At 47.4% G+C, this 22,478-nt stretch overlaps 1 protein-coding gene across 2 annotated transcripts in view; it reads right to left on the bottom strand.

Annotated features, from left to right (window-relative positions):
• hdac11 (histone deacetylase 11) overlaps positions 1-22,478 on the bottom strand; it is a 69,641-nt gene that overhangs the window by 16,979 nt on the left and 30,184 nt on the right. The window lies entirely within an intron of this gene.

Genomic DNA, 22,478 nt, shown 5'->3' on the forward strand with positions numbered 1-22,478 from the left:
CTCTGCCCTGCCATGGTTACGCTCATTAAAGTGTGTTGTAGAGCAGAATCTTAATAGGGTGTGCTAAGAGGGTGGCTGGAATACGTATGGTCATCATGGTCTGACCTCAATATGCTTATTTCTTATGCTTCTGCCTCCTTATATAGTATTGAGACACACAATATGCAAATATTGGACGCATCTGAAAACCCTTCATATCTCTATTAAAATCCTGTGTATTGATGCTGAACAATCTTTTTTTTCTGATTCATCAACAGAGGGTGTGAGAAAGCTGAGTAAGCACGACACACAAGGTAAAAAGTCTGATGCTGCTTTTTTTCCATTCTCTACTTGGCAGAAACCTAGGAGAGAGATAAAATGACCCTGACTTTTCAGCCAAAGACCTCATGCTAATCAAAATGGAGGATTCAGAGTGGACACTGATGGCATTGATTCAAATGGGAAATGCAAATACATAACGTAATCTACCTCACCCGAGTCAAAGATGGTATCTAAATAACTTTATAGAACACCTTTTCTTTTCAATGATTTTTTTTCCAGAAGTGTGCAACATTCAATAAGATTCAGTTTTCAAAAAAGTAATTTCTGTGCCCAATGTGCCCAGTGCTCTATCAGTGAATGCTAATAACTGTCTCATAACTAATCAAGAAAGAGGAAACTCTCACCCCCCAAGAAGTCACATTAATAAGCACCTCTGTAGAGAATGAACTGCAAATGTGACATACAAGAGTCAGCATATTAGCTAATTTATTCATCTGTCAACCTACAAGGAACCTTAGATCACCGAAAAGTAATCACATTATAGTCATAATGCATGCCATATCAAGTGAAACTAGAAGAGTGCATTCAGCAGAGTGCAGATCTCCCCTGCTCGAGTGGTCGGACTTCGCGACAAACCACACCTTTTTTTGCCTACCAGGAGAAGGGAAAATACGGAGGCATTGACCACGTATCTCCACTTCTGGTGTGTGGACTTGTGTGAAAAAACAGCTGAGGAGTTAGCACTCAGTTGGGGTATAAAACAGGTTTTTCAAAGGTTTTGAATCACTGCAACCACAAGAGGTCCTTGATTATACAGTCATAACTGTGCAAAACAATTAGTAGGCTGACAGGCCCGGTAGTATGCATGATTAGCAGTGTCAAGTCAAGTCAAACTTTATTTATATAGCACATTTCATACACAGGGCAACACAATGTGCTTTACATTAAGTGAGAATCCAATTGCAACTCAATCATAAAAGTGCAAATACAGAAAATAAATAGCATATTAGCAGGTGTTAGTGCAGAAATATCAAAATATACAAAATACACACACACACACACACACACACACACACACACACACACACACACACACACACACACACACACACACCAAAAACTTAGCCATAAGCTGTTTTGAAAAGTAAGGTTTTAAACCTGCTTTTAAATGTGTCCAGTGCGGGGGCCTCTCTCAGGTCCTTATGCAGGGGATTCCATCTACTTGGGACGTAAATACAAAATGCAGCTTCCCCTGCTCTAGGCCTAGCACGTGGGATGGTTAAAAGACCACTGCCATTGGACCTGGGAGTTCTTGCTGGTTTGTGAGTAATTGGCATGTCTTTTATATAATAATAATAATAATAATAATAATAATAATAATGATATAGTGTGATGCAAGGCCAATTAGTGCTTTGTATTCAATTAACAGAATTTTAAAATCAATTCTAGTTTTGATGGGGAGCCAATGCAAGAGATCTAAGAACAGGTGTAATATGTTCATACTTTTTAGTTTCAGTGAGAACATGTGCCGCCACATTTGAATTAACTGTAGTTGGTGCACAACTGATTTTGGGAGGCCGGTGAATAGTCTATTACAGTAGTTCAATTTAATTCAATTCAAAACTTTATTGCAGACTCAGGGTCCATAACAAACAAAGACAAGGTGGAAAAAAAAACGAGAGAAGAGAGAATAAAGCCATAAAAGATAAGAACCGTAGGTAAAAGATAAACCTTAGACAATACACAGAGTAAACACAATAAAATGACATAAAAGGAACAGTGTCTGAGAAGAAGGCAGCTATACCAGTGGTCCCACTGCTGGGATTGGTAGCATGTGGCACTGAATCTTATATTAGTTAAACTCTTGATGATTACATTATCAGAGTCACTGAGCCAGCAAATAAATTTATACATGAAATTTCTTAGAAGAGCCTGAAAGGTATTGACTCCTGCAGCCACAAACATTTCATTTGCACTACACCATCTAGGTCTTTTTAGTAGTATTCTCATAGCATCATTATAAGCTACTTGAAGTCTCTGTAGCTTGCTTTTTTGTAGTTTGACCACAGGTGTGCAGTATAAAATGGTGTACAATATGCTCTGAAAAGAGACATCGTGTCACACTAACTTAACACATACCAAACTTGCGTGAGAGTGTTAGCTTGTGCATACATCATGCAACATTGCCTATAACTGTCATCATCTGTCATTTGTTCAGTAATATAATGTCCAAGATGTTTCACCTTATTACATATCCCAAGATTATTATCAGACAATTTAAAATCAGGAAATTTTAGATAATTGACCTCTTTGGTTCTGCAGATCATGACAACCACTTTTACTAGCATTGTATTTGATATCATGCTCCACACCATATACAAAACATACACTGCTCAAAAAAATAAAGGGAACACCTAAAAACACAATATAGACCTCGATGAATGAAATATTTCAGCTGAAAATCTTTATTTATTAGACAGAGGAATGTGTTTAGAGCAAAATAACCTAAGAATGATCAATGGAAATGAAAATCATTAGCCCATTAAGGTCTGGATTCAGAATCATACTCAAAATCAAAGTGGAAAATGAGAACATAGGCTGATCCAACTTCTGTGGAAATTCTTCAAGACGATTCAAAATGAGGCTCAGTAGTGTGTGTGGCCTCCACGTGCCTGTATGCACTCCCTACAACGTCTGGGCATGCTCCTGATGAGACGACGGATGGTCTCCTGAGGGATCTCCTCCCAGACCTGGATCAGGGCATCGGTCAACTCCTGGACAGTCTGTGGTGCGACATCGCGTTGGCGGATGGTACGAGACATGATGTCCCAGAGGTGCTCGATTGGATTCAGGTCTGGGGAACGTGCAGGCCAGTCCATAGCATCAATGCCCTCGACATACAGGAACTGCTGACACACTCTGGCCACATGAGGACGAGCATTGTCATGCATGAGCAGGAACCCAGGGCCCACTGCACCAGCATATGGTCTGACAATGGGTCTGAGGATCTCATCCCGGTACCTAATGGCAGTCATGGTACCTCTGGCTAGCACGTAGAGGTCTGTGCGGCCCTCCAAGGATATGCCTCCCCAGACCATCACTGACCCACCGCCAAACCGGTCATGCTGGAGGATGTTGCAGGCAGCAGAACGTTCTCCACAGCGTCTCCAGACTCTCTCACGTCTGTCACATGTGTTCAGTGTGAACCTGCTCTCATCTGTGAAGAGCACAGGGCGCCAATGGCGAATCTGCCAACCAAGATGTTCTCTGGCAAAGGTCAATCGGGCTGCACGGTGTTGGGCTGTGAGCACAGGCCCCAATTGTGGACGTCGGGCCCTCATACCATCCTCATGCATTCTGTTTCTCACTGTTTGAGCAGAAACCTGCACATTAGTGGCCTGTTGAAGGTCGTTTTGTAGGGCTCCGGCAGTGCTCCTCCTGTTCCTCCTTGCACAAAGGACCAGATAGCGGTCCTGCTGCGGGGTTGTTGTCCTCCTGCGGCCCCCTCCACGTCTCCTGGTGTACTGGCCTGTCTCCTGGTACCTCCTCCATGCTCTGGACACTGTGCTGGGAGACACATCAAATCTTCTTGCCACAGCACGCATTGATGTGCCATCCTGGATGAGCTGCACTACCTGAGCAACTTCTGTAGGTTGCAGATACCGCCTCATGCCACCTCTAGTGGTGAGGGCACTAGCAAAATGAAAAACTAACCAAAGATCGGCCAGAAAAGATGAGGACAGGCAAATGGTCTGTGGCCACCACCTGCAAATCCATTCCTTTTATAGGGGTTGTCTTGCAAATTGTCTAATTTCCACCTGGTGGAAATTAGACAATTTACCAACAGGTGAAATTGATTCACAAATCAGCGTTGCTTCCTAACTGGACAGGTTGATATCTCTAAAGTGTGACTGACTTGGAGTTACATTGCATTGCTTATGTGTTCCCTTTATTTTTTTGAGCAGTGTATATTAAGGAGCTGCTGGAGACCAGCACTACAGGTAGTAAGGATGACAAGGTCATCCATCCATTGTCTTAACCACTTATCCTGCTCTCAGGGATGCTGGAGTCTATTCCAGCAGTCATTGGGTGGCAGGTTGGGAAGACACCCTGGACAGGCCACCAGGCCATCACAGGGCTGAGAGACACACACACACACACACACACACACACACACACACACACACACACACACAGATTCATTCCTAGGGACAATTTAATATCGCCAATTCACCTGACTTACATGTCTTTGGACTGTGGGAGGAAACTGGCGCATCCGGAGGAAACCCACACAGACACAGGGAGAACATGCAAACTCCACACAGAGGACAACCCGGGATGACCCACCAAGGTTGGACTACCCCGGGGCTCGAACCCAGGACCTTCTTGCTGTGAGGCGACCACGCTAACCACTGCGCCACTGTGCCGCCATGACAAGGTCATCTGCATGCATAATATGGTTCATCAAGGTATTACCAATCATGCACCCAGTGTTACAGGCTTTCAACTGTTTGGACAAATCATCAATGTATAAATTGTAGAGAACTGGAGACAGAATTCCCCCTTATCCGACACCACTGCTAACCCCAAATGGGGCCGAAACGCTATTACCCCATTTTACTTGCATAGTCTGGTGGGCATACCAATAAGCCAGTAGCCAGTAGTCTAGTCTACTTGTTTTAAATGCATGGATTAATTTCTCACAGTCTGATTTTGATAGAAAGCCCCTTAGTTTTGAAAAAAATTAAGATGGTAGAAGGCTGATCTTGTGAGATGATTGATGTGCACTGCCGGATCGACCATATGGCAACCTGAGCACGTACCCAGGGGCCCCTGTGCGCAAAAGGGCCCTCTGCGATGGGCGAAAAAAAAAAGTATTCATTTATTTTTTATGTTGAGCTCCACTGAAATATGACACAAAACTTGACCCATTCTCTTGTTCTTGATAATTATCCAATCAGAATGAAATAAAAGTTGTTTTCAATAAAATTAAGTCTCATGATTGTTTTATTGGTGATATGGCTAGGCAAGTGGTGACTGGTGAGCAAGTGGCAATGCTAATAGCTAATGGTCAAGGTGGATGGGCATAGAGAGCAGGGGACTTACACTACACAGATTCAAGATCAGTTTTTCTCAAGCCAAATCGAGGTTAAAAACAGTGGAATTAATTTTTACCTGACTCACTATCAGTTAGGTTGTATCAGTGAAAAGTGTGCGAGATAACTTGCTAAGCAGCAGAAAATGGACAGTGTTAACCAAAAGCCCAGCGGGGCTGCCAAAAGAAACAAAAGAAAGGAAAATGACGTGAAAGAAGATTCAAGATTCAAGCGATTCAAGAGTTTTATTTGTCACATACACACAAGTACAAGTCCCGAGTGCAGTGAAATGAAAAAAAAAAGGTACAAGCTCCAAAATGAAATGTGCAAACAACAAAGTACAACGGGTACACACTCATTCCAATTTGTGATATGCAATTTACAGTTCTGCGGCAGTTCCTGTGGTTGCCCCCCGAATTCGCTACATTGGTGTCAGAAGTGGGATAGTGAGACCATAAGGCCATCGGAAGCGTATGCGCCCAGAGGCGTGAAGGAGCTGATATGCTTAAGCGCAGGGACGCGCTTCCCGAATGAGGGGGTAGTGTAACGTACACGAATAAGCAGACATGTTGGCCCTTGGCTAACGGGTCAGATCCTTTAGTCGAGCGGTTAGCGAGGTCTCCCGCACCGGGTTCGCGTCCCAGCTGCGGCAGTTCCTGTGGTTGCCCCCCGAATTCGCTACAATATGTTGAGCTGGAACAAATTTGAATGGGGAAACAGAAGAGGCAGAAAAGTTTCATCGACAACCACGGCAGTGTAGGAAGCTGATGGCGTTACATCAGACATGCCAACATGAGGCTGGAGCTTGCAACAACCATGTGGCCATGCAGGATTTGAATGAACTTCATGGACAAGAGTTACTAGAAGATGTTAACTGGTTTGAAGCTAACTCGGACTTCCAGTCTGATGGCCTCACATTTCCACTCCCAGATATCCAAAACCTGCAGTGAAAAAGACACAGCTTGACAGCAGTGTAGATGCTTAAATTCTAGAAGCAATCCATATGCTATCTGAAAAACATGATGAAACTTTTCGGAAACTTTCCACCATATAAAAAACAATGGCGTCAACTTCAAAACAGATGGAGAAGCTTATGTTAACAGGCCAGCAGCGTACTTTGTATGTTAATCAACAGAAACACTGGTAGGCATGAAAAACGAGATTCAAAAATTACAAGCAGAAAACAAGAATCTGAAGGCAGGTATTGCTCACTGTCAGCGTTATAGCCGAAGGTGGTCCCTTAAAATTCATGGCGTGAGGGAGGAAGATGGAGAAGACATTAGGAGCAAGATCATTGGTATCCTAGGGAAAATGGCTCCCAAAATTCATGAAACTGAAGAAGGGGGTCGACATTGTCCATTGCATCAGGAACGACAACAAGACGGCTCAAGCAGATGTAACATTGTCCTGTTTACAATACATCGTCAATCGTGATGCTGTCTGGAAGGAGGCGAAAGGCTCAAAGATTATTCTTCACAACAAACTAAGGATCACAGAAGCTTCTGTCCCAGAGGAAAAAGCAGCAAGAGAAATGCTTTGGCCCATAGTGAAGAAAGCTAGGGAAGGGGGGAAGAAAGCCTCTTTCCATGGCCTTTTTGTCTTCATAAATGGAAAAAAGAGTGGCTGCTCCGAGGTAACATAAGTATTAAAAACTCAGCTTAGTTGAGAAGTGTCATGAAAGCTCATCAATGCTCATAAAAGTTATGTTTTTTTTGTTTTGTTTTTTTCAAGTAAGCTGTTTTACAGAAGTTCAAATTGCACCTTATCAACTTAGTTAACTAAGACACAATTTTATTTTTGAATATTTGTTTCATCTGCAAGTGGAACTGTATAAGGCTATTCCAGGAGCAATATTCACGGATATGAGAAAAGTGAAAATAGAATAGGTCTTCTCCTTTTCAAGTGTGACCATGAGACATTATTACAAAAGATTCACTCATTGATAAAATCTTTTTGTTTTCCTTAAAGAAAATGCCATATGAAACAAACCTAAGGGCTATATTCATGGACAGTTAGTTGTTTACTAACTCAAGGACTATATTCATGGGCACAAGGCCCTGCACAAGTTGCATACATTTTCAAACATATGCAATAATATATATATATATATATATATATATATATATATATATATATATATATAGAGTTTTTTTCCGAAACCATCAATGGTGTTGTGAGCGCTCAACTAATGAGGAGCAGAATATAAACACGGAGACAGGAAAAAAAGATTTTAATACATTGCAGGATACAGGAAAAAAGATTTAATACACTGCAATGTATTAAAATCTTTTTTCCTGTATCCGTGTTGATAATTTTTTTTTTGCTTTCATTTGCATTATTAGTTCTCTCAATGCCTTTTATTTTTCGGTTTTACTTGTTACATGGGGGTGAAAATAATCAAACAAAATTTTATTTAATTCAAGCTGCCACTTCATCAGACGGTCATATTTTGTTTGTTGCCCAAGTAGGCTATATTTAATGACAGTGTAACCAGTGTTGTGTGGATGGGTGGAAACTTACTGAACCCTTGTCAGCATATTTAGTTATAAAACCCTTAATCCTCTTATTTCATAGCTTCTGCCAAGATTAACACTTAAATCATTTTTATTTTGAATCCACAATAGTTAGGGCTAAAGAACTACCTTCTCTCTGTTACTGTGTTAAGCAAATTGAAATGTTTGTTAATATAAATTGGAGAAGGGCTTGGCTCTTACCTTATAAGTACTGTTTTTCAAACAAGGCTAAGGAAGTACATTTCAAAATGTTACATAAAATATACTCTGGTAATTGTGTTATTGCTAAGTTTCATACATTGATAATTATTGTACCTTTCGTAAACATACTATATAGAAACAATTTCTCACTATTGTTTTATTGTGAAATGTCCCAAAATTTTTGGAAAGCTCTAGATTCTCATCCGAATTACTGGTGATGCTACACCAATTCGCCTGTCAATCTCCCGCTCCATCCTACCCTCACTCGTGAACAAGACCCCGATAAACTTGAACTCCTTCACTTGAGGCAACAACTCATCCCCATCCTGGAGGGAGCAATCCACCATTTTCCAGTAGAGAACCATGGCCTCAGACTTGGAGGTGCTGACTCTCATCCCAGCCATTTCACACTCAGCTGCAAACTGCCCCAGTGTGCACTGGAGGTCACGTTCTGATGAAGCCAACAAAACCACATCATCTGCGAAGAGTAGAGATGCAATTCTGAGGTTCCCAAAATGGACACACTCCTCACCTTGGCCGTGCCTTGAGATCCTGTCCATGAATATCACAAACAGAATCGGAGACAAGGGACAACCTTGTTGGAGTCCGACACCCACCGAAAACATGTTTGACTTTGTGCCCAGAATGTGGACACAGCTCTTGCTTTCGTTATACAAGGACTGGATGGCTTGTAGCAACTGCCCTGGTACCCCATACTCCCGCAAGTACCCCCCACAGAGTGCCCTGTGGTACACGGTCGTAAGCCTTCTCCAAGTCCACAAAACATATGTAGACTGGCTGGTCAAACTCCCATGCCCCCCCCCCCCCCCCAGCACTTTCACAAGGGTAAAGAGTTGGTTCGTTGTTCCACAGTCAGGACGGAATCTGCATTGTTCCACCTGGTTCTGAGGTTCGACAATTGGTCGGAGCCTCCTTTCCAGCACCCTAGGGTAGACTTTCCCAGGGAGGTTGAGCAATGTGATGCCCCCATAATTGGAGCACACCCTCTGGTCCCCCTTTTTAAATATGGGAACCACCACCCCAGTGTGCCACTCCACAGATACTGTCCCTGTCCTCCACGAGACACTGAAGAGGCGCGTCAACCAAGACAGCTCAACAATGTCCAGAGCCTTCAGCATCGCAGGGCGAATCTCATCCACACCCGGCACATTGCCACCAAGGAGCTTCTTAACTACCTCAGAGACCTCTGCCATGGATATGGGTGGGGCTTCCCCCGAGTCTTTAGACAGACTGAGTCAAGCCCTATTTCCCCTTCCTGAGTCGCCGGATGGTTTGCCAGAACTTCCTTGAGGCCAGCCGAAAGTCCTCCTCCATAACCTCGCCGAACTCTGCCCACACCCGAGTTTTTTCTTCCGCGACCACCGAAACAGCAGCCCTTCTGGCCTCCCAGTACCTGTCTGCTGCTTCAGGAGACCCCTGGGCCAGCCAAGTCTGAAAGGCCTCCTTCTTCAGCCTGATGGCTTCCCTCACCGCCGGTGTCCACCAGCGGGTTCTTAGGTTGCCACCTCGACAGGCACCAATGAATTTATGACAACAGCGCCTGCCTGTCACATCTGCAATAGAGGCTTTGAACATGGCCCACTCAGACTCCATGTCCCCAGCCTCCCTCGGGATACACGAGAACTTTTTCTAAAGGTGGGAGTTGAAGACCTCAAGGACAGGGGCCTCCACCAGATGTTCTCAGTTCACCCACACTACACGTTTGGGTTTGCCAGGTCTGTCTAGCAGACTTTCCCGCCATCTGATCCAACTCACCACCAGGTGGTGATCAGTTGACAGCTCTGTTCCTCTCTTCACCTGAGTGTCCAAAATGTATGGCCGCAGGTCTGATGATACGACCACAAAGTCTACCATTGATCTTCGGTCTTAAGATGATCTGGTACCAAGTACACTTATGAACTACCTTATGTTCAAACATGGTGTTTGTTATGGCCAATCCATGACTTGCACAGAAGTCCAATAACAAGGCACCACTCGGGTTCAGATAGGGGAGGCCGTTCCTCCCAATCACACCCCTCCAGGTTTCTCCATCATTGCCAGAACTATAGAACTATATATGATATGCACGTGTCGGTGTGAACCGTCTGCGTTGTAGAGGCTCTGTCATGAATTGACATTTTTTGTCTAGTTTTTGGCCACAATTTTATGCTACACTTTTAGATTCTGGTTGTTTTACTTATATATTTTAACACGGTATATATATATATATATATATATATATATATATATATATATATATATATATTATTTTTTTAAATTTTTTTAAATCAGACCTTCAGATCTTAATTTCGACTGCTGCCAGCTTAACTAGGTTCAATTCTAGCCTGGTGGCTAAGCTAGCCGGTCGCTTTTTATTTGAGGATTTTAAGCTTTTTGCACTTTTATGGAATCTTATTCCAATTTGCTTGCTAATTGCCGGACAACAAACATGGCCGTGTGTGTGGATTGCCGACCTACCTTTGCACAGTTGAAGACTGACGTTACCCAACTGCAGGCAGAACTCAGGGAGAAGGACAAGTTAATCCTGGACCTATCATCTGTGGCCACAGCACAATCAAAACACCTCTCTCTCCTGGGCAATCAGAGGGGCGCCAGCCCGTCCTGCCCCCCAGACCATACAGCATCGACCAAGGACAATGGTACCACTATTCCGTGGTCTGGAGGTGAAGCAATCCACTCTACAGGCCTCTCTACCCTGGGGGAGGATGTGTGGCTCAGCCTTGGAGCAAAACCTAAGACCCACGTTTGCTCAACGCCATCCATCCCAGAGCCTTGAGTCCAGGTTAAGTGTTGTGGTTACACCGCCCCGAGCTGCCTCCCCGGCACATTCAAGCCACTCCCCCAGCTCGGACGTGCCGGAAACATCCGAGCGCTCGGCTCGCGCTCTGAGGAGACGAGCGCTGCACTGCACCAGGTGTTTGCCATCATCCATCAGGCGCACCTGCGGCAATCAGGCAGCCCTCTACAGGAAGTCTCCCAGAACACCACTCCGGGCTTCGACGTACTGAACCCTGCGGTAAAGCTCTGACAAGCCCTCCGACGTTCCTTGCATTCTGTTTATTCCCCAGTGTCTTATCTTCGTGTCTCTGTTTCCTCCCAAGACTCTCCCTCCGCGACCTCCACGGCTCCCCGCGTCTCCCTCGTCCCCAGCGACCTTCACGTTTTTTCCCCGGACCTCTCCTGCGATCTCCCCCCTTGTCCCTCTACCTAGACCCCTCCTTTCGGACTCGACTTCCCGGATCTCGGACCCGGACTTCCTCGGACAACCCCTCTTGGATCACGGACTGGACTTTCTTGCCAGGTGCACGCACATTATTTCAACACCTCCTGGTCATTTACATACCGCACCACACATAGGCTAAGAACACTCACACATAGTTATACACGCAAACCACGGCACATCACACATAGTTTATTCACACATCCCACTAACAGAACGTTTTTTGCACCATACATTCCACTCCCACAATAAAACCACCTTTGTGGATTTTGAAGTCATCCTGTGTCTGTCTTTCTTGGGTTTCGCCACACGAGTCGGGTTCTGGTGCGCGAGCATAACATTAAGAACTGTAAAAACCGCCTGGCTAAACACCGCCTCCAACTGCTTTCAAATGAGGTTTTCCAGTTTGGAAATAAATGTCAAGTCTTGGAAAATCTGACCTCCCCAACTCCCCCAGTACATCCTGATCTGGCTGGCTGTCCTTCCTCGGCTGCTCCTCCTGACCTTTCAGCAAATGGATTTGACATTCTGGACAACAAAGATTTCCCTCCACTGACCAGTGTGTCGCATCCAGTAGCGGAACACTCACCATCGGCTACTGCTCACAACCCCGGATCCCGAAAAGAAACCTCATCCGTTCGACGTAGGTTGTTGAAGGAGGCAGTGTCCAAACACTCTGCCAGCTCTAAACTGGCCACTGATGGCATCCCCCCTGGCGCTGTTTCCCCCACACTGGCTGGGAGCCCCCATCCACTGGTGTATGATGGCCGGGTGCACTCTTCTACAGCACCCATCCCACAGCCACCTTCTGTTCGAATTGTGGGTGATTCTATCATCAGCGACGTCAGGTCGAACAGAGCTGCAACACACTGCTTTTCAGGTGCCAAGGTAAATGACATTTTGGTAGAACTTCCTAGTCTGCTACCTCAATATACCTCTGTTGAGGACGTTGTCGTTCACATGGGCATTGATATTCCACGGCAGCAGTCAGAGCTCTTACAATTGGGATTTCATGCATCTTTTTAACCTTCTAAAACCTAGTAAGAAGGAAGTTATTTTTTCATCTCTAGCCCACTTCCCACTTTCGGCCTTGGCATTGGTCATTTTAGCAGACTTTTGCAGCTTCGCACCTGGCTTCAGTCACAGTGCTCTCGTTTACAATTTGGTTTTGACAATTTTAATCTGTTCTGGGAGCACTCTTCTATTTTTAAACGGGATGGACTCCATCCAAATCGAGCAGGCTCACGAATGCTGGCTGCAAACGTGTTTTATTCCATTGTCTCCAACTCTCATGTTTGTGCTATTGACAATAATATTTGGTGCCCGCACACAGGTGCGGACAGCTCCGTCACTAACTGACGTCCACAGGAGCAGGATGGTTTCAATTTTGGTTCCGTTGTAAACCATACTTATCGAGGTCCTTTGGTGAGTTCGATCCATCATACCAATGACTGTCACTCTGCCATACTAATTCCTGTAATAATAAACCATAGACACAGACCCCGTAATCTCCCTGTAACATACAGGGAGCTAAACAATTTGTTGCTAGTTCAGACTTCAATTACCAGTCCCCCACAAAGCCATGCACCTCAGACAATAAAAATGGCTTTATTAAACATCAGGTTGCTAACGAATAAGTCATTTTTAGTTAATGAGCTTATAAGTACCTATAACCTGGACTTCACCCTACTGACTGAGACCTGGCTGGATAGAAATGGCACACTCGAGCTTATTGAGACTGCACCTCCTGGCTTCAAATTCATCCATACCACCAGATCTGATAAGAAAGGCGGTGGAATAGCTGCTGTCTTCTCTGATTCCTATAGCTGCAAGGAAATCCCCCTCGGGAAATTCACATCTTCTGAATACGTTGCTCTTACTATACATTGTACTGTTATGATTTCAATAATTAATATAAGCCACCAAAATCTAAACATGGCTTTGTTGATGAATTTTCGGAGCTACTGTCTATGGTTTCCACTGATTATGATTGTTTCATCATCCTGGGTGATTTTAATGTTAATGTTGACAATCAAATAGACCCCGATGCTAGAAACCTAGTTAGCTTACTGGAGGCATTTGTTCTCACTCAGCATGTTTCCGGACCCACCCATAATAAGGGGCATACTCTAGACTTAGTCATATCAAAATGACTTAATATTACTGTACCGTGTCATGGATGTTGCTATCTCTGATCGCTGTTGTATTTTTTGATGTGTCTGCTCTTCCTGTACAACAGAAGGGCACTCGAATGATCAAAAAATGCTTCAATGATAATAATACAATTGAAACCTTTCAGAAATCGTAAATGGGTTGTCGCCGTCCATGTCATCACAAACTGAGGATCTTGTGAACGACTTCAACTCAAAAATACGAAATGTCTTTGACAACATTGCACCTATTAAAACTAAAAACATAGAAAAACAAAAAGCCCCCTGGAGAAATGGAGTGATTATTAGGCAGCTTAAGAGAGATTGTCGCCAAGCAGAACAACAGTGGAGAAAGATTAAACTTCAGGTTCACCATGAAATTTACAAGGATAGATTGAACAAGTACAGCAAAAAAATTAAACAGGCCAGACGGTCTTTTTTTTTCTAAAATCATTAATGAAAATATTAGCAATAGTAAAGTGCTTTTCTCTACTATTGACCAACTTATTAACCCACCATCTCCAAACCCATCAGAGATAATGTCCACTGAAAAATGTGAGCAATTCGCTACATTTTTCAGTAACACAATTTTTGCCATTAGACAGAACATTAGTGCCTCAAGATCCAGTAATGAACCTACCCTCCAGTTCTCCTGAAATATCACTGGTGCCATGTCTCACTTTGACACTCTAGACCTTAAAAGTCTAGACAATATTTTTAGGCAGCTCAGGTCGTCCACCTGCTGCTTGGATCCTTTCCCTACCAATTTTTTTTAAATATTTTTACTTGCTTAGCACATGACGTTTTAGAAATTATTAACTTCTCTCTTCGGACAGGTATATTTCCTGCAGCACTTAAGACAGCTGTTGTTAAACCACTTCTGAAGAAGAGTAATCTTGATGCAACAGTTATTCCCAACTACAGGCCCATCTCCAACTTACCATTCCTCAACAAATTCCTTGAAAAAACAGTTTATTCTCAAGTTAATAACTATTTAATATCTAACAACCTTCTAGGCATTTGTCAATCAGGTTTTTGATCTCACCATAGCACAGAAACAGCACTTATCAAAGTTGTGAACAATCTGCATATGAACACAGATTCTAATAAATTGTCTGTTCTTGTGCTCCTGGATCTCAGTGCCGCCTTCGACACTGTTGATCATGATATTTTGCTAGAGATATTAGAAAAATGGGTCAGCCTTTCTGGCCCGGTTCTCAACTTGTTTAGAACATACCTTCAGGACAGGCAGTTCTTTGTGTCTATTGGAGACTCTTCCTCAGACAAAGTGGGTATAATGTGTGGGCTACCCCAAGGTGTGATTCTTGGACCACTACTATTCAATCTCTATATGCTCCCACTTGCACATGTTATACAAAAAAGCAAACTAAATTACCATAATTATGTAGATGATTCATAACTGTACATATCCCTATTTTCTGATGATCGAGCTCCCATACGTTCCCTAATTCAGTGTATTGACAATATTACTTTATGGGTGTCAGATAATTTTTTACAACTGAACAAAGAAAAGACAGAAATACTTATTTCTGGTGCATAGACTCAGAGACACAGAATTGCAGCTCATCTCAGCTCTCTGTCTCTGGAGTGCAAAAGTGAAGCTAGAAATCTTGGTGTAATCATAGACAGTGATCTAAATTTTAAGAGCCACATCAATCACCTCACAAGATCAGCCATCTACTGTTAGGGTTTGTGGAAGACCCCAAGCGCACGACACCAGACAGAGATGGGGTTAGCCGAAAACTGGCGTACTTTATTCCTTACGCGTACAAATAGTCAGACATAGGAAGGCAATGAGCGACAAGGAAAAAAACGGAAAGTCCAAGGGGAAAAAGGCTCGCGGGTAATCCAAACGGGAACACGACAGGATACTTCCACGGGGAAACTTTGCAAGGGAAAAACATGAACCAAGGGCTGGGATGAGTTCGTACAGAAAAGAACCGTGAGAGGAGAGTGGCTGCTACTGCGGGTGCGGGGAGATTACAACACGAACTGACAACGGGCACGTGGGAGGCCACCAAACTTAAGCCCAGCCCTGATGACTAAGCCAGGCCCTGACGAGCCGATTGGCTGCCAGCGCGGGGTGGGCGGGCCACGGCGCGGGGTGAGCGAGCCATAACAGTACCCCCCCCTCCACGGGAGCCACCAGGTGACTTGCCCGGCTTGTCGGGATGGGAACGATGGAACTCAGTGAGCAGCCCAGGGTCCAGGATGAGCTGGCGGGAGACCCAGCTACGTTCCTCCGGACCGTAGCCCTCCCAGTCCACCAAATACTGGAACCCCCGTCCTCGGCGCCGGACGTCCAGCAGCCCGCGGACCTTCCACTGGGGCTGCCCATCCACGATCTCAGGGGGAGGCGGAGCTGGGGCCAGAGGACTGTGGGAGACAGGCTTAACCCGAGACACATGAAACACGGGATAGGTCTTCAAGGAAGCCGGAAGCTTAAGACTCACCGCCGCGGGGCTGAGAACCTTCCTGATCTCAAAGGGCCCGACAAACCGGGGGTTCAGCTTCTTCGCGGTGGACTGAAGCGGGAGATCCTTCGAGGACAGCCACAGCCTTTGGCCTGGTTGGTACGTAGGTGCTGGGGACCGGCGTCGGTTGGCTCCCCGACTGGCGCGCTCAGCTGCCCGGAGCAGAGCAGCTCTGGTCACCTCCCAGACGCGATGACACCGGTTCAGATGGGCCTGCACGGAGGGAACTGCCACGTCCGACTCCTGCGCAGCAAAGAGAGGCGGCTGGTAGCCCAGGGACACCTCAAAAGGTGAGAGGCCGGTGGCAGAGCTGACCAGGGAGTTGATGGCATACTCGACCCAGGGGAGGAACCGGCTCCAGGAGCTGGGCTTCTTGGCAGCCACGCACCGGAGGGCAGACTCCACGCTCTGGTTCATCCTCTCTGTCTGTCCGTTAGTCTGTGGGTGATAGCCAGAGGAGAGACTAACAGAGGCACCCAACCCCTTACAAAAGGCCCGCCATACCTGGGAGACGAACTGGGGCCCTCGGTCCGAGACGACGTCCAGGGGAAGGCCGTGGAGACGGAACACGTGGCTCGTCAGGAGGTCCGCCGTCTCAGAAGCCGATGGGAGTCTGGGGAGGGCCACCAGGTGCACTCCCTTACTGAAGCGGTCCACCACTGTCAGGATCACAGTGTTACCCTGGGAGGGAGGCAGTCCGGAGACAAAATCCAACGCCACATGGGACCAGGGCCGGCTTGGAGTTGGGAGGGGCTGCAGCAGACCCGCGGGTGCCTGGTGAGAGGCCTTGCTGCGAGCACAGACGGAGCAGGCCCCTACCTGACATCGTTCCTCATGGTGGGCCACCAGAAACGCCGAGCCAGAAAGGTGAAGGTGCGGTGGACACCCGGGTGGCAAGCAAACTGACTGGCATGGCCCCACTGGAGAACTCGGGGCCGGACTGCGTCCAGGACGAATAGGCGGCGTGGAGGGACGTGGCTCGGGGCGGGATGGGAGCGCAACGCATGCCTGACCACGGTCTCGATGTCCCAGGTAACCACGCCAACCACCCTCGCCTCAGGAAGGATGGGAGTCGGCTCCTCTGTAGCCAGCTCCCTCCTCGGCTGTTGTCGGGACAGGGAGTCTGCCTTTGTGTTGTGGGACCCAGGGCGATAAGTCAGCATGAAGTCAAACCGACTGAGGAAGCTGGCCCACCGTGCCTGCCGACCATTGAGGCGCTTGGTTGCCCGGATGAACGTCAAGTTCTTATGATCCGTCCAGATGGTGAACGGCTGTTCCGCCCCCTCCAGCCAACGGCGCCACTCCTCCAGAGCAGCCACCACTGCCAGCAGCTCCCGGTTCCCGACATCATAGTTCTCCTCGACAGGGAGGAACCGGTGAGAGAAGAAGGTGCATGGGTGGACCTTCTGGTCAGATGCTGACCGCTGGGAGAGGACAGCCCCCAACCCGGTGTCCGAAGCGTCCACCTCTACGATGAACTGCCTCTTGGGGTCGGGGTGGAGCAGGACCAGGGCGCTGGTGAACCTCTCCTTGAGGGACTGGAACGCAGAGCAGGCAGCCGGGGACCAGATGAATGGCTGGGAGGGGGAGGTCAGCCTGGTGAGAGGTTTTGCCACGCAGCTGTAGTTCCGGATGAACCTCCAATAGAAGTTCGCAAACCCGAGGAAGCTCTGTAATTCCTTCCGTGATGTGGGATCGGGCCAGTCCCCCACAGCCTGGATCTTGCGGGGGTCGGCCCGGGTCTGTCCCCTCTCAACGACGAAGCCCAGGTAGTCAACAGAAGGGGAATGGAACCGGCATTTCTCTGCCTTGACGAAGAGCCGGTTCCGGAGGAGACGTTCGAGTACCTGGCGGACATGCTGGACATGTTCCTCGAGGGTCCTGGAGAAGATGAGGATGTCATCGAGGTACACCACCACAAACTCGTCGAGCATGTCGCGGAGAATGTCATTCATGAGAGCCTGGAATACCGCCGGGGCGTTGGTGAGGCCGAACAGCATGACCAGGTACTCATAATGACCCCGGGGCGTCTTAAAGGCTGTCTTCCACTCGTCCCCCTTCCGGATCCGGACCAGATGATAGGCACACCGGAGGTCCAGCTTAGTGAAGACTGTAGCCTGGGTGAGGGGCTCAAGGGTGGAACTCATGAGAGGAAGGGGGTACTTGTTTTTGACGGTTATCTCATGGAGTTGGCAATAGTCAATGCAGGGTCGGAGGCCCCCGCCCTTCTTCTTCATGAAAAAGAATCCAGCTGCCACCTGGGAGGACGAGGGCCGAATGAGCCCCGCTGCCAAGGACTCGGAGATGTACTCGTCCATCGCAGCTTTCTCGGGGATGGTCAGACTGTACAGACGACTGCTGGGGAGGGGTGCCCCAGAGTGGAGGTCGATAGCACAGTCATAAGGCCGATGAGGAGGAAGAGATTGGGCCCGGGTCTTGCTGAAAACCTCACCTAACTCATGGTACTCAGGGGGAACAGAGGAGAGGTCGGGAGGCGGGGTACTAGGGGCACGTCGGGGGGATGGGGCAGGAGCCGCCTGGAGACATTGGGCATGACAGGAGGAGCTCCAATCCATGATGGTACCGGAGGCCCAGGCGATGTGTGGCTCATGCTGCACGAACCAGGGGCGCCCTAGGATCACAGGGACTAACGGGGACTGGATGATGTAGAACCGAAGTCTCTCCACATGGTTACCTGCTATGGTGAGCAAGACAGGGTGGGTGCGTTGGGTGACGCTGGCCAGGCAGCGCTCGTCCAGCGCGAAGGCCTCCATGGGCTTCTCCAGTGTCTCTAGCGGGATGTTAGCCTGGGCAGCAAACTCCAAGTCCAGGAAACACTCATCAGCCCCCGAGTCGAGGAGTGCACCCACCGTGAGCCGCTGGTCAGCCCAGGCCAGGGTAACGCTAACTAAATGGTTCTGTGGGGCAGGACGGCGGGAACAGGAAAGTCGGCTCACTAGGATCTCCCGGGGCCCCAGTGAGCCTAGTCTTTTGGCCAAGTGGGGCAGCCGCTGATCAGATGTCCCTTCTGGCCACAGTAGAGGCATTGACCCGCCTTGAACCGGGCCTCCCGTTCGGCCGGACTAAGGCGTGTGCGCCCCAGCTGCATAGGTTCTTCCCCCGTCATGGTCTGGGGCGCGGGGGGAGAAACGACCACAGGGAAAGTGGGGGCGAACAGGAGTAGGTATCCTGTTAGGAGTGCTGGACGACTGGGGAATGGACGGGGATCCACGCAGGGCTCGCTCGCGCCTCCTCTCCCAGAGGCATCCGTCGATGCGGATGGCGAGCTTGATCAGGTCCTCGAGGGAGGTGGGCTCCTCCTGGGTGGCTAGCTGGTCCTTGACAGCCTCGCTGAGACCTCTCCGGAAGGTGACTCGAAGTGACCGGTCGTTCCAGCCGCTCTCAGCTGCGGCCAGCCTGAACTCCACCGAGTAGTCTGTGACACTGCCACTGCCCTGCTGGATACTGCTCAGCCGAGCACCAGGGTCCTGGCCACCGACTGGATGGTGGAAAACCTTCCGTAGTTCCGCCTCAAAGGCCTCGTAGGTGAGGCAGAAACTGGCCTTCATGGACCAGGAAGCAGTGGCCCACTGAGCTGCTCGGCCTGTGAGCAGGTTGGTCACATAAGCGACCCGGGCAGCATCAGACGTGAACATGCTGGGTTGGTGCAGGAAGACCAGCTCACACTGCATGATGAACGTGGCACAGGTCTCAAAGTCACCATCAAACGGTCGTAGGCTGGAGAGGCAGGGCTCCCGGGGAACTGGGTTGAGCCCCACAGGGTTAACCGGGGCAGCGGGCCCAGGGGGCGGGTTACCCACGACTCCAGGGGCAAGCTGGCCCGGTGGCTGGATGGTGAGAGCCGCCGTGATGGTTTGCAACTGCCGCAGGATCTCTGCTTGTTGGCTCGCCAATGCCGCCTGCTGCCTCGTTAGGTTACCCACACAGGCCTGGAGGGGCGGGACCCGAGTCTGAAGATCTCTCACCACGGCGGAGGCTGCCTCTAGCTGCTGGGTGTGGGAGTTAGTCAGTTGTATCTGTTCGATGAGAGCCGCTCGAAGCAGGCTGGCCGGTACGCTCTCTGTGTCGGCTGGGGTCGTCATGGTCAGTTTGTACTGTTAGGGTTTGTGGAAGACCCCAAGCACACGACAACAGACAGAGATGGGGTTAGCCGGGAACTGGCGTACTTTATTCCTTACGCGTACAAATAGTCAGACATAGGAAGGCAATGAGCGACAAGGAAAAAAACGGAAAGTCCAAGGGGAAAAAGGCTCACGGGTAATCCAAACGGGAACACGACAGGATACTTCCACGGGGAAACTTTGCAAGGGAAAAACATGAACCAAGGGCTGGGATGAGTTCGTAGAGAAAAGGACCGTGAGAGGAGAGTGGCTGCTACTGTGGGTGCGGGGAGGTTACAACACGAACTGACAACGGGCACGTGGGAGGCCAACAAACATAAGCCCAGCCCTGATGACTAAGCCCGGCCCTGACGAGCCGATTGGCTGCCGGTGCAGGGTGGGCGGGCCACGGCGCGGGGTGAGCGAGCCATAACATCTACCATCTTAAAATCATTTCAAAACTAAGGGTCTTTCTATCAATATCAGACTGAGAAATTAATCCATGCGTTTGTAACAAGTAGACTAGACTACTGCAATGGACTATTCACTGGCCTCCCAAAATCAGTTGTGCGCCAACTACAATTAATTCAAAATGTGGCAGCACATGTTCTCACCAGAACTAAAAAGTATGAGCACATTACGCCTGTTCTTAGATCTCTGCATTGGCTCCCCATTAAAACTAAGATTAATTTTAAAATTATTTTCATTGTATACAAAGCACTAAATGGCCTTGCACCAAGCTATATAAAAGACATGTTGATTCCTTATAAACCAGCAAGAGCTATCAGGTCCAATGGCAGTGGTCTTTTAACCATCCCTCATGCTAGGTGTAGAGCAGGGGAAGCTGCATTTTCTACAAACCCCAATTCCAATGAAGTTGGGATGTTGTGTAAAACGTGAATGAAAACAGAATACAATGATTTGCAAATCATCTTCGACCTATATTCAATTGAATACACTACAAAGACGAGATATTTAATTTTCAAACTCATAAACTTTATTGTTTTTTGCAAATATTCACTCATTTTGAATGTGATGCCTGCAACACGTTCCAAAAAAGCTGGGACAGGGGCAACAAAAGACTGGGAAAGTTGAGGAATGCTCAAAAACACCTGTTTGGAACATTCCACAGGCAAACAGGTTAATTGGAAACAGGTGAGTGTCATGATTGGGTATAAAAGGAGCATCCCCGAAAGGCTCCGTTGTTCACAAGCAAGGATTGGGCGAGGTTCACCACTTTGTGAACTGCGTGAGCAAATAGTCCAACAGTTTAAGAACAAAATTTGTCAATGTACAATTGCAAGGAATTTAGGGATTTTATCATCTACAGTCCATAATATCATCAAAAGATTCAGAGAATCTGGAGAAATATCTGCACGTAAGTGGCAAGGCCAAAAACCAACACTGAATGCCAGTGATCTTCGATCCCTGCATTAAAAACCGGCATCATTCTGTAAAGGATATTACCACGTGGGCTCAGGAACACTTGGGAAAACCATTGTCAGTTAACACAGTTCGTCGCTACATCTACAAGTGAAAGTTAAAACTCTACCATGCAAAGTGAAAGCCATATATCAGCAACACCCAGAAACGCCACCGACTTCTCTGGGCCCGAGCTCATCTGAGATGGACTGACGCAAAGTGGAAAAGTGTTCTGTGGTCTGATGAGTCCACATTTCAAATTGTTTTTGGAAATCATGGACATCGTGTCCTGTCCTCTGGGCTAACGAGGAAAAGGACCATCCAGATTGTTATCAGAGCAAAGTTAAAAAGCCAGCATCTGTGATGGTATGGGGGTGTGTTAGTGCCCATGGCATGGGTAACTTACACATCTGTGAAGGCACCATTAATGCTGAAAGGTACATACAGGTTTTGGAGCAACATATGCTGCCATCCAAGCAACGTCTTTTTCAGGGACGTCCCTGCTCATTTCAGCAAGACAATGCCAAGCCACATTCTGCACGTGTTACAACAGCGTGGCTTCGTAGTAAAAGAGTGCGGGTACTAGACTGGCCTGCCTGCAGTCCAGACCTGTCTCCCATTGAAAATATGTGGCGCATTATGAAGCTCAAAATACAACAACGGAGATCCCGGACTGTTAAGCAACTGAAGTCGTACATCAAGCAAGAATGGGAAAGAATTCCACCTACAAAGCTTCAACAATTATTGTCCTCAGTTCCCAAATGCTTACTGAGTGTTGTTAAAAGGAAAGGTGATGTAACACAGTGGTAAACATGCCCCTGTCCCAGCTTTTTTGGAATGTGTTGCAGGCATCAAATTCAAAATGAGTGAATATTTGCAAAAAAAAACAATAGTTAATCAGTTTGAACATTAAATATCTTTTCTTTGTAGTGTATTCAAATGAATATAGGTCGAAAAGGATTTGCAAATCATTGTATT

The sequence above is a fragment of the Lampris incognitus genome, chromosome 2, assembly GCF_029633865.1.
Source record: "Lampris incognitus isolate fLamInc1 chromosome 2, fLamInc1.hap2, whole genome shotgun sequence".
NCBI classification, from domain to species: Eukaryota; Metazoa; Chordata; class Actinopteri; order Lampriformes; family Lampridae; genus Lampris; species Lampris incognitus.